This window comes from Cyrtonyx montezumae, unplaced genomic scaffold, assembly GCF_038088225.1.
Source record: "Cyrtonyx montezumae isolate F1298 unplaced genomic scaffold, pur_monq_1.0 scaffold_2, whole genome shotgun sequence".
Classification (NCBI taxonomy): domain Eukaryota; kingdom Metazoa; phylum Chordata; class Aves; order Galliformes; family Odontophoridae; genus Cyrtonyx; species Cyrtonyx montezumae.
Window position 1 is genome coordinate 23883824 of NW_027071936.1, and position 11661 is coordinate 23895484.

At 42.7% G+C, this 11661-nt stretch overlaps 1 long non-coding RNA gene across 1 annotated transcript; it reads left to right on the forward strand.

Moving 5' to 3' along the window:
* The first annotated feature begins 772 nt into the window (after positions 1–772).
* LOC136048427 (uncharacterized) lies at positions 773–10906 on the forward strand. The gene is made up of 3 exons (XR_010622173.1): positions 773–1022; positions 4521–4704; positions 10841–10906. It is a non-coding gene; the product is annotated as an uncharacterized LOC136048427 (long non-coding RNA).
* The last annotated feature ends 755 nt before the right edge of the window (positions 10907–11661 follow it).

The window sequence follows — 11661 nt, forward strand, 5'->3', positions numbered from 1 at the left end:
TATCAAAGCATGCAAATATTAGGTGTGACAATGAATGCTCACGGCAGGGAAGAACGTAACTTGGCCATCAGAGGAAGAGGGCCACTAACAATTGTGCCCCCTGTCACAAAAGCCATAATAATTTAATATTCTCATACTGGGAGTCTCCATTTTGTTGGGCCTGCATAGAGCTGCTGAGTGCGTTGTTTGCTTTTGGCCAAATCACCAGGGCCGTTCCTTGAACATTTTGCAAGACTTCAAATAGAGGATCATGCTGATAATGACTTGAGGGCAGGATTGTTTAATTTTTTTCTGTTTTTCTTTTTTTTTTTTTATGCCTAGGAATAAATGATTTAACTATTAAACTGAGTCAGGCTTCTAGCTTCTGAATGTAATTTATTTCAAGGTTGTGTTAAACTTGTTAGTAGATCAATCGTTTTTCTTCTTTTGCCAGCCTGCTTTGCAAAAAATAGGGAGGACAAATCAGCTAAATGTCATCGCCTCAGTATATTTGAAGTGTCACATATTGAAATAATTAACAACCAGCTGCATTATCTGGGAATGGGTTTTGTTTTTTAGGATTGTGTTTATTTGAGCGCTTAAAACTCCTCACTATATTACAGGAGGTGTTAAATGTCTTATTTTAGAGGCAAGTAACTAAGCAAATTGGGCAGATATGAGATTTTAATGGCTGTTCTCTCTTCTTTGCACAGGTCTGCTAGCTCGTACAGAAGTCAGACACTGGTTGTCCCAAACCTTCCTGGAAGACGCCTTTCAAAACCGATTTGTTCCATATCCACTTTGAGTTGTATAAAAGAAAAGCTATGCAGAGAGAGAGAGCTGAGCCTGGCGGAGCTGGCTGCTTGAGATGGATTCTTTGCAGCACAGGAATAAATGATTCTGTCACTCCCAGGAAACAGAGCCCTGGGTCCGAACTTTTGTTTTCAAAAGGTCTTGGATTTATCTGTCTATAGCATGAGAAAGCTCAGCAGCAACTAAAGGAGCAAGGGTGATACCAGAAATATCACAGACAATAGCTGCTGGTAAGTGGTCACTTAAAAGCTGTTAGTAGGCAATATCTCTTTCTATTCTTCACCTCTGCTTGTGTGTCTGTGTGCATGTACACTGAGTGCATAAAATTTAGTAATCATACATCTGAAAAATGTTAAAAGTGGCTTAGGAAAAGTTTTCCAATAAATATAGCGTTACACTTATAAACACATGCTGGAGATTCCCATGACCACAGGGGTCCTGCCTCTTGTTTAACAGCCTGGTGGTCCGAAACATCAAGGTCAGAGTGCAGCTATTGGTCTGCGTGCCTATTGTCTGTGCTTCCAACTTAGGCTGGTGAAAAGGATAATCGTGTCTGAGCCAACCTCTGCTTCCAAGTCCGCGCCATTGGAAGCCTGTTCATGAATTATTATGGGGAGATGCTTATGCTGGGTGGCCATTTAGAAACAAGGAAGAGGAGGAGGTGTCTTTCTGCCAAGTGGGTACTGGGAGCAAGGTTTGGGTTAAGTTAGCTTGAGGCATCGGGGTTAACACCTTTGATCTTTCTTTGTTGAATGTGGTGGGATTTCTGGCACACACAAAAGCAGGGTGGCAATTTCTGCATTTCCCTGGGGCTTACCAGAACAGACGCAAGCCTGTATATATACAAGGTCACCATTTGTTTTTAGCACAAAACTAGGAGCTCTTCTCATGCTGCAGGTGTATATCACACAGACCTCAGCGAGCACCGGCTTACAGGACACAGGGGGACCAAGAGCATATGGAGAGAGATTTGTCTTTTGATATGCCTGCTGTCCTGGAGACTAGGAAAGCGTTTTCCTTCTCGTGATCTGCTGCATTTCTCCCTCCCTATCTTTCTTTGGAAGTCAGAGAAGCTACAGTTGGGAGAGGAATAGAAGAATACAGGAATAGAATTGTTGCTGGTGAATAAGGGGTTGCTTGTGAAAATCCAAAAGCAACAGTTTGCTTAGAGGAAGAGAGACCATGCTGCTTACACCACTAAGCTCCAGCTTCTTTCAGTCTGTAGCTGAAAACAGGGCTTCAGACAGGAAGTATTTCTTTAGCTATGGACTGAGTGTCTAGCTTCAGGAATGTTGTTGTTCCTATCATTAGTACCTCAATATCATCCAGTTCTGCAGTCAGTAGTAGTTTCTTACTCTGTCTCTGAGCTGTTCACAGCTCTCTGAAGTTAAGGGATGCTAACTGCTGGGGTCAGGTTTCCAGCACATTCGATCAAATGTGCCTTCTGCAGCCTGTTGTTTCTGGATGCTGTGGATGTCAGTACAGTGGGCTGAAAGAACCTTTGCTCAGCATAGGCTTGCCAATTCCCAGATCCTTACAGCACGGATAAGCAGGTTACATTTAAATTAAACTTCCTACAGAGATTCACAGGGTTGCACCAAAAATACCCTGTAATTTGGGGGTCAGCTGCATTCCCATTACTGCCTTTGCAGATCCTTGTTCTGTGAATGCATGCCAGCTATGAGAAGGGCATAGTCTTGGATATTCTGAGTCTTTATTCTTTATCAGTGCTTTCTCTGGACCAGTGTTGGAAATCATCTGTGGGAACAGAAAGTCCTTAGTTAATGCTAGTTACAACAGACATCAAACTACTACTGGAAAAAAATCTTTGTAGAAGGATGTGGGCCATTACAGGATGTCTTCACTTTGTACTCAGAGTTGTTAGTGCTTTGGTTTCATTGCTGTTGATTTTTTTTTTTTAAACTTAAGTGTATAGGCCTCTCCACAAGCAACCTGTGTCTTGGGAAGGCTTTAAGAGGCCAGCTTCTGCAAACAGATGCTGTGATGTCTTAATTAAAATCACGTTCATACATATGCTTCTCCACTCCCAAGAGAATTATGCTGGCTCCTCGCTCCAGAGTGGAGTGATCTTTTGGCTCATTTTCATTGCTAGGCCAAGGACACATGTCCCAGGTTCTGTGGAACTCCTGGAAAGAGAATGCTGGGCCAAGTCTTGTCTTTAATTCAGTGTGTCCTGGGTTTGCCAGCATCAAAGTGGGCTGGGGAGAGCAATGCCATGAAGAAACTCCACCTAGGAAAAGAGAAAGGTGTTAACATGAGGCTGCAGAGCTCCTCAGGAGCTCAGGGAGTCAGTGGCAGGCGCAATCCAAATCAGGTAACAGTGTGGGCCAGACTATCAGTGGCTGGATCCTGTAACTATCAAAATGGTGATCACTGAACTCAAAGTAGCCCTATGGCGAATGGCAACAAGGGCCTAACATGGCATACAAACGTCTTATTACTTTTCATTTCTTTTATTCTTTCCAAGTTATGCTGGAGAACAGCAAACCCTGAAAAATGTATAATGTTCTCACCTACCATTGTGATGAACTCGCTGTGTGCACCAATGGAGAGCAGTGGCAGAGAACTAAGAAAGGCACCCTGGACTTAGATCCAGCTGACTAATACTAAACTGAAAGAAAGTCTGCTCTAGCCATTGAACTGTCTACATCGAGGGAGATGAGAATTGCAGCTAGTGTGAGATAGGTGCCTAACTGTGAGAATCTTTCATTACTTATCGAATATTGCTGTGATTCAGAGCGCATGCTGCTGCTGCAAGTGAATGAATACATGTAAAGTGTTTCTCAGTCTGCAGACAGAGCCTGCTTCATAAATCATGGGAATTGTTTAAAAATCCTGAGCAGATGCCTACCGCACTGCTGGTAAGCTTGGGGTTAACTGGAACCTCACCTCCTGGTCCCTCTAATTGGGCTTATTTGCCATGGAGAGGCTTCCTGTGCCGTTTTGGAAACTCAGGGATGTAAAAAAGATGGAGCAAAACCAATGCAAAGTGGGCTTAAAGTGACTGCTCTACTAAATGTCAATGGAACAACTAAATATAACCCCGAAAGTAGAATTTATGCTTTGCACTCCTTCGCTTTTTTATTGTGGTGAGAAAAAAGCCAGGAACTCAACGGGCTGTAACTTTAATAGGTCATTCCAGCCAGTGCTTACCTTTACAAAATCCTGATAATACAGAGAAGACAATACAGTGATCAAAAGCAGTGATGAGATTTTTTAGCAGCATTAACCGTCATGACCTAGCAAAATGAAAGAAAATGGTTTAACAGAACTGTCAGATCCAATATAGCTAATAAAGGCATGGATAAATGTTTATTACGTACCGGAGACAGATCATTTCTGTACAGAAATTGAGGATGACCTTTACTGATAACTCTTATCTGCCTGATATCCTGAATAAGAAAAAGAGAGGGGGAGAGAGGGCTGCGCTATTGCTGATATTTATGAAAGGTAGAAAAAAAATTACGTTTTGCAAATGATTGTTTTTAGAGCTCTCAGGAAAATAAAGATATGGATGCTCATTCTGCACTAGAGATCCTGGGCTCTGACTTGGCTGTGTCAAATGTAATGAGCATCTCCAACTGGGAGACTTTTTTGTAGGCTTTATTTTCATGCAGCTATGTATATTTATGAGTGTCTGTGTTTGGGGGACTAATGGTTGCACTCACATTAATTTTTTTTTTTTGTCTGTGTATGATGTTCCCAAGGTACTTGATCTTCCTGCCAGCACCCACACCTGAAAGGAGATTCCCAAAAGAAGCCAGCTTCCAAAAGATCTCAGCAAGACTCGGTAACCAGACTTGTGGAGGAAAAACTGGAAATTTAGGCCATCTATTTTGGACTGTAAATGTGATGCAAGCTTCTTGAGGAAATCTTGCCCTTCCGTTCCAGGTATATACAAATTGGCATGTATTTGAAATGTGGGCATTGCCAGTGCTGAACCTGGCAAGTGAGGCTGCAATGATCTCATCCTGCCAACCAACCACCTAAATACAGGGCAGACAATTTACCAGGCTGCCTGAGGCTCCAGGGAGGTACAGTGATCTGCCAAGTAGATGAGTAGAGTTGTGCAGGCAGGGAAATCAAAAGAACAAGTTCATCTCAGGCTTTTTTTCTCATTTCCCCTAGGGTTCAAACAGTTGAGACCTGACTTTCGTTGTACTCTGAGTATAAAATGATAGAATCATCAAGGTTGGAAAAGACCACTAAGATCATCTAGTCCAACTGTTGATCCATCCCCACCATGACCAGTACCCATGTCCTTCAGTGCCACGTCTCCACGGTTCTTGAACACCTCCAGGGACAGTGACTCCACCACCTCCCTGGGCAGCCTGTTCCAATACTCATTACTATTTCTGAGAAGGGTTGTTTCCTAATATCCAATCTGAACCTTCCCTTGTGCAGCTTAGGGCCGTTTCCTCTCATCCTATACGTATAATGTAAGGGTTTGTTCTCTTCTCTGTGAGCCAGTGCTGGGCATGCAGCAAACATCACAACCTACCTGTCAAAAAACTGACAAAAATGAGGTGTAAAGGTAATAAGAATCAGGCCTATTACAGGCAGTTAATCATAAATAATGCTGTCTCGGTAATGGTTGCAATTAGTTACAAACTTCAATCGTCTCAAACGTTTGCATGTCGGCCAATTATGCTGTAGGAATTATCAAGTAACCCATAGCACATTAGCCTTTTGTAATGCCATTGTTTGGAGCTGCTCAGGTCACCAGATCCTCGCCAGGATGAATTAGCATAGCTCTCCAAGGTACAATGGTGCGGCGCTGATTTACATCGGCTGAAAGCTGTCCCTTTGTCTGTTGGAGTTGTAGCGGGAGGAAGTTTAAATCATAGCTTTGCAGTGGAGGCTCCTCCGACCCAGCCTCACAGAAACAATGGTACGTGTGTTTTCTCTCTCCCTCGGCTGCGCAGATGACTTATGAGATGCCAACGGTAATGCCGAGGTCTGGTGGTAGCTCAACAATAAGCTGAAATCGTACTTTAATGGTGCAATTTGAAGCAAGGAAGGGAAACACGTAATTAATGAGCTCATCTGACTTCTGCAGAAGAGAAGCCTATCAGATAAGGGAATTACTTAAGCATGCTGATGAGCAGCTTAAAACTTCCCCATGCTCTTGCTTTTTAATATGTCTTTTGTTTTCGTTTTGCAGAACGGCAGTGGTGTACTGTGACTGCTGTTTCCTGACGGCAAGTATGTTTCCTTTATAATAACCTTGACTCCTAAAAGGCATTTCTGTGTCATTAACATGGTAGCTCCATGGACTGAAGCCTGGAGAGCAGGCCCACAGATGCTCTGCATTATTTTGAGCACTTGTAACACTCTTTCTGATTAATCCCCAACTCTTACTTACTTATGTTGGTCAGGCAGCTTACTACCTGTCTCTTTTGCCTTGTGCATGGATTTTGAGATGCAGTTTCTAGATCTCGTGGCTGGTTTGGGGCTGTGTGGTTTCAAAAGGAATTGCTTCAAAGAAAAAAACCTTGGTGAAATTAGTTGCAGTTTTAAAACAGAATATTTTGTCAAAATCGAATTTATTTCAATGAGGGGCAATCACTCTAATGGCTGAGAAGAATGCAAAGATTAAATGAGGTATGAATGGCTGTAAGATGGTACAATTACCACCTCAGAAACAATATATTTGTAAAGTTAATTCCTCTTGAACATGAACAATCTCCTTACACTTGACCCCTCTCTATTGCCTCTTCCATGCTTGAACTCTCCTTGAACTTTGAAGATCCATCTTGAGAGTATGATATGGCCATCTCTTTTGCATCTGGTTATTTTAGCTCCAATTTGCAGCCCTAAAACGGCAATTATGGTGATATATTGCTCAAGTCACCCGACATGGATTAGTATCGGGATCAGCGCGTTTATGCACAGTAGTGGTGAATGGAGACTACAGCTATGATTTTAAATGACTTGATTAATTTCGAAACAACACTTCAGAGTCCATTACATCCAGCAGGTGTTGGGGTTCAGACTGTCTTCCCTTAAGCAGAGAAAACATGTCATATTTATTGCTTTTTTTTTTCTCTTTAACGTTTCTTTTTATTTTTTCCTCCCCTCCATCCCTTCTTTCTGTAAATGCCCACGGCCTTGGAAGCAATGTGGATGGTACTCCCTTTTCATAAATCAGAGGGCAAGATTCAGATAGTCAAACTGTAATATGTTCCTTTACAAAGTTTGCTGGGGATGCAGCATTATTAGTATCAGTGTGAAGACCATGACTGGCTGAACTGCAAGGCTGTTTTGTTGGCTCAGGGTCAATTAAATAATGCCGAGCCTGCATAAAACATCTGTTTTAATGAGCTTTTGATCTACGAGTGCTATTTGAGACTGTGAATGCCTACTTGTGAACTCCTCTGACTTTATGCCAGGCAGGTATTGCTGCAGAGGATGCTGGATGCCAAGAGCAGACTCTTCATCACCCTACCCCTTGTCCTGGGGTCATTACTGTAGTGAAAGAAAAGGACAGAAAACAGAGAAAGCATCTGAACTTGAGGAATGATTGCATTTGGATAAAGCAGGGAGAGTCATGATGAAAACTCTTCCAAACATCACTGATTGTAGCGGCAGCCTTTTGTGATGATCAGATGTCATGTGCCTTTATTTGAGTCTTTGTGGCCTGATCTGGCTGCTCTCTGTGCCTTGTTTCAACTAGAATTCCCATTCCAGGCACCCAGTGCACACATAAAATAAGGCCCTATTCTGTGAAGTGCCACTGAAATGACTGCTTGATGGCTGAGGTACTCCTTCTCATGAATAATGGGACAAAAGTTTGGGGCTAATGAGAAGCTCAGGGTTGGAGTGTTTGTTTTGAAGACAGTAGTGTATTCTGCAGGCAGTGGTGTGGAGGCAAGGGAAATTCTGGCTGGGGTCAGGAGTTTCCCAAAGGAAGCAGATTCTGTTTGCACTGAAAGTGTAACTCCTCTTAGCAGGGCTGACAGTACATCAGTCTGCTCTGAAGTCTGCTGAATGGGAGGAAGCCCATCCATGCACATGGAAGATGCCTTCATAGGGCAAGCATGGCTGAAACACAGATGAATATCTTCTTGGAGAATATGAGGAAATAGATACAGAACCTCTCCAAAAGCTCAGTTTGAAAGCAGTACCCAGAGTTGACCACGTGCTGAGTGAGCCTCTGTGACACTGCACTGTAGGAACAGTGCTGGTTGTGGAGCAGATGAGTAACTCATAAACCTCTGTGAATGAATTGTCAGGAAAAAGCGTAGTGTAATTAGGAAGTGCAGATGATTATTTCTTGTGGTGGAGATTATTTGAGATGACATTCCTGAAGGGAAAACAAGCAGTGGAAGGCTTGTTTTTCTCTTGGCACTTTATCATGTAGGTGGTTTTTCTGTGGAAGTGGTTTATTTTCTAAGAAAAGTTATTTTATAATGAGAAAGAAAGTGGCTTTATAAGCTCTTCCTAGCAAAGTGCACTTGAATTAATGTGCTGAAGCAATTCTTGGATTTCTGATTATATTCCCTATGCTACAAAATCTTCCTTTACATGACACAAAAGACACCACTGGCACCTGAACATTTTTGTCTACCTCATATCTGTCATTTCTTTGCTTTTTTTTAAAATCTCCATCTAGCTAAATACTTTTTTTTTTCTTTTAATTGGCATCATTTCTTGAATGGCAAGGTTGGAAATGCAAATTGACATGTTACATTTAAGAACATCCCTTGTTTCCAAAGACCTTTTTGATGTTAAAAAGAAAAAAATAAAATAAAAACAGTAGTGTCTTGCTGACCATCCTACCCAGTGTCTTCTTTGGGAAGGTTCCCTAAGTATTAGCAGGCATTGTCTGAACCTTTTCTTTAGGTGAAGGTCATGCTTTTGCTCTAGAACAATGTGTATACTTATTTTAAACTCAAGATGGACTTTGAGTGAAAACTGAAATCCAAGTGTGCCCAAACGCAAAAGGCTTAGCTGACCCGTTAGTGATGCAATAATAATCATGCATTTCAAAGGACTTCACCATTTACTGTCTCAAATTGTTTTCTTTTTTTGGTACAGCTAACCTCTGTTTTCAATATTCTCCTTTGTCCATGGGTCAGCAGTGCTTTTCCTGTGGGGAAAGCCCTGGGCTGAGATCCAGGTTGCAGGTTACATCTTTCGGTGCTGGGTGATAAAATGGGGAAAGAAAATAGACAGTTTTTGTCCTGTGGCCAGTACTGTGCATCTATCTGCATTTCTTCTCTTTTAAAATAACTTTTCCCTGTTTATTTTTTTCCCATTTAGAAGGCACTGAATCATGTCAAAGTCTCGGGATGTCTCAGCATCTCTCTGATTCCTCCCAGAGCTCATGCTGATGTTTTCTGGAGGCGGGGGGGGGGAAGGGGGTGGGTGGCAGACCTGAATCCTAATCTGTGCCATTCAGGACACTTGGTGGTCCCCAGGAGCAGCTCAGCAAACTGCAGCCATGGTGTTTCCCACCTGTGGCACTGCGGAGCTGGCTGAAGGGATTGAGAAACCATTCCTTTTGAAGCCGTTCCTGACCTCGGGCGTGTTTCTGTGCAGGCGATGTGCTGCCCGCTCTCCTCCCACCCTCACTAAGCAGTGAGAGTTTGCATGCAAAGCGCAGCCCAACTGCGGCCACTCCACGCAATACCCGAGTCATCACATTATTTGTATTCCAAATCCCATTCCTCAACACTGTCAGTTTTTTCCCTTGCAGAGAAGCGAAAAGACCGTTAAAGGGACTTTCGGTGACATCCCCCCTGTTTAATGAAGCTTGGAGTTATGGGCAAGTGCCTCCAAGTGCCGTTATTATCTGCATGAGTGACTGAAGGCCGAGGGTCTGGCAGTGTGCAAAGAGCTCCACCACAAATGTGCACATTGATCACTGCTAATCAGCCCATCCGGGTCAGGGGTGCTGCCGAGACAGAGAGCTCTGCAAAAGCTGACAAATGGAGCAGCAGAGCTTGGGGGTTAATGTAATATTCAAACAGAATGAGGTATTCATTTTCTTACAAGCTTGTCACTTTTCCCTTCCTCTGACATTTTGCAAGAGAGTAGAGCGAAGAGGCAGGGAGACGGTGTATGAGAGAAATGTCCTAACCAGAGAAAAAAAAAATCTTAGCATGTATCTAACACGCAGTAGGAAAAAGGGATGGGAAATCACAGCATTTCTACGTCCTCAATTTTTTTTTTTTTGGTAGTGTTTTGCGTTCTTTTGTGGTAGGATTTTTTTTTCAGACCCACTGTTCTGAAAGCTGTGTGCAAAACACACGGTGTGTGTCATTGTCTTACTCAGGCTTCTTGCAAGGGTAAGAGAGGCTTGAGTAATGACAGGTCCAAGTTCCAGTAAGATCTTTGCAGATTCAATAATTACTCCAGCATTACAGTGCTGAAGCCAGCTGCTGAGAAGGGAATTGTCCTAAGAAAACCTAGAATGCCTGTGAGCTGAGCTGCAGGATCTTGCATAGTGCAACGTAGCTTCAGGGTCTGAGATGGAGCCAGGATACAGCTCTGGCCCTGGATAAATCTACCCGTTCTACCTCTATACAGTTGTGGATCAGAAAATAATTCTTGAGAAATTAATCCTGTTTACCTGTTTACACAGGTTGACAGTGATGGGACAAGAGAGAATGGTTTTAAACTAAGACAGGAGATTTAGATGAGATGTTAGGAGGAAGTTTTTCACTCAGAGGGTGGTGATGCACTGGAACAGGTTGCCAGGAGAGGTTGTGGATGCCCCATCCCTGGAGGCATTCAAAGCAAGGCTGGATGTGGCCCTGGGCATCCTGCTCTAGTGGCTTGAAACTAGATGATCTCTGAGGTCCTATTCAACCCAGGCCATTCTGTGATTCTATGATTTTTATTTATTTATTTACTCAGCGGAGCTCCTTTCCCATCAGAGGAGTCTGAGTTTTTGTCATTTATTTTGTCTCTCCCCACCGTTTCCTAAGCATCTTCTTACTCTTGTAAAGTTTGGGAGTATTTTTATCCAGCTATCTGTTACAATGAGGGCATTAATTGATTTTTGTTCATTTCATCCCAGGTGCTGAGTAATTGAGTGAGTCTGCTTAGTGTGACTGCAGCTCTTGACCAGGAGATTTCATGGGGATGGCAGGAGGAAAGCTATGGCACTACAGGAGATGTACACTTCTTGTTTTCTGTCTGCTCTTTGTACTAGCTTCATGCTGAAGTTAAAAGTAGAAGGTGAGAGGAGGAGGAGGAAAGGAAACATATTGCTTCCTGTCTCGTACTTTTGGAATGCATTGCAACTCCAGTTGAAAAATAGTGAATACAACCTTTTAACTTCTTGAAGTATAAGATCCGACAGGAAGGTGTAGTAACAACTGCAACAACACGTTGAAAAGTCCTAATATCTCTTAATCTTTCCCATGTAAAGCCAACAGCACAAGAGATGGAAGAAAAACTTGTGGGTTAGGTCAGTGGGATAGGTCCTGGGAGGTGTGAACTCAGCTCTCATTTCCCACTGGGGTGGTAAAGCACCCTGGGACAAGCAGCTGATCTTTGCCCTCCTTTTTTTATCAGATGTTTTCAAATGTTTCTATTTCTTCTGTCTCTTTTGACTGTCAGTTCTTTAAGGCTGGCATGATTTCTTAATGTTCTTTTTAAAGAAGGGTTTCCTTCTAGTAACTGCCTGTCCTGCTGTATGGAAAAGTAATATTTGTTAATGCATAGAGGCAGAATTATTTTATCTTCCTTTTACTAGTACTACAGCCTCCTGGCAGCCTGTGATGTTGAGAAGCTAGCATTGTTTCACTCTAAAACAAGCTCCATCTCCTCATCAAGCTTCTGCCTCAGAGATTCACATGCAACATTTCAGTTTCCTCAACCTTTAATCACGTACCT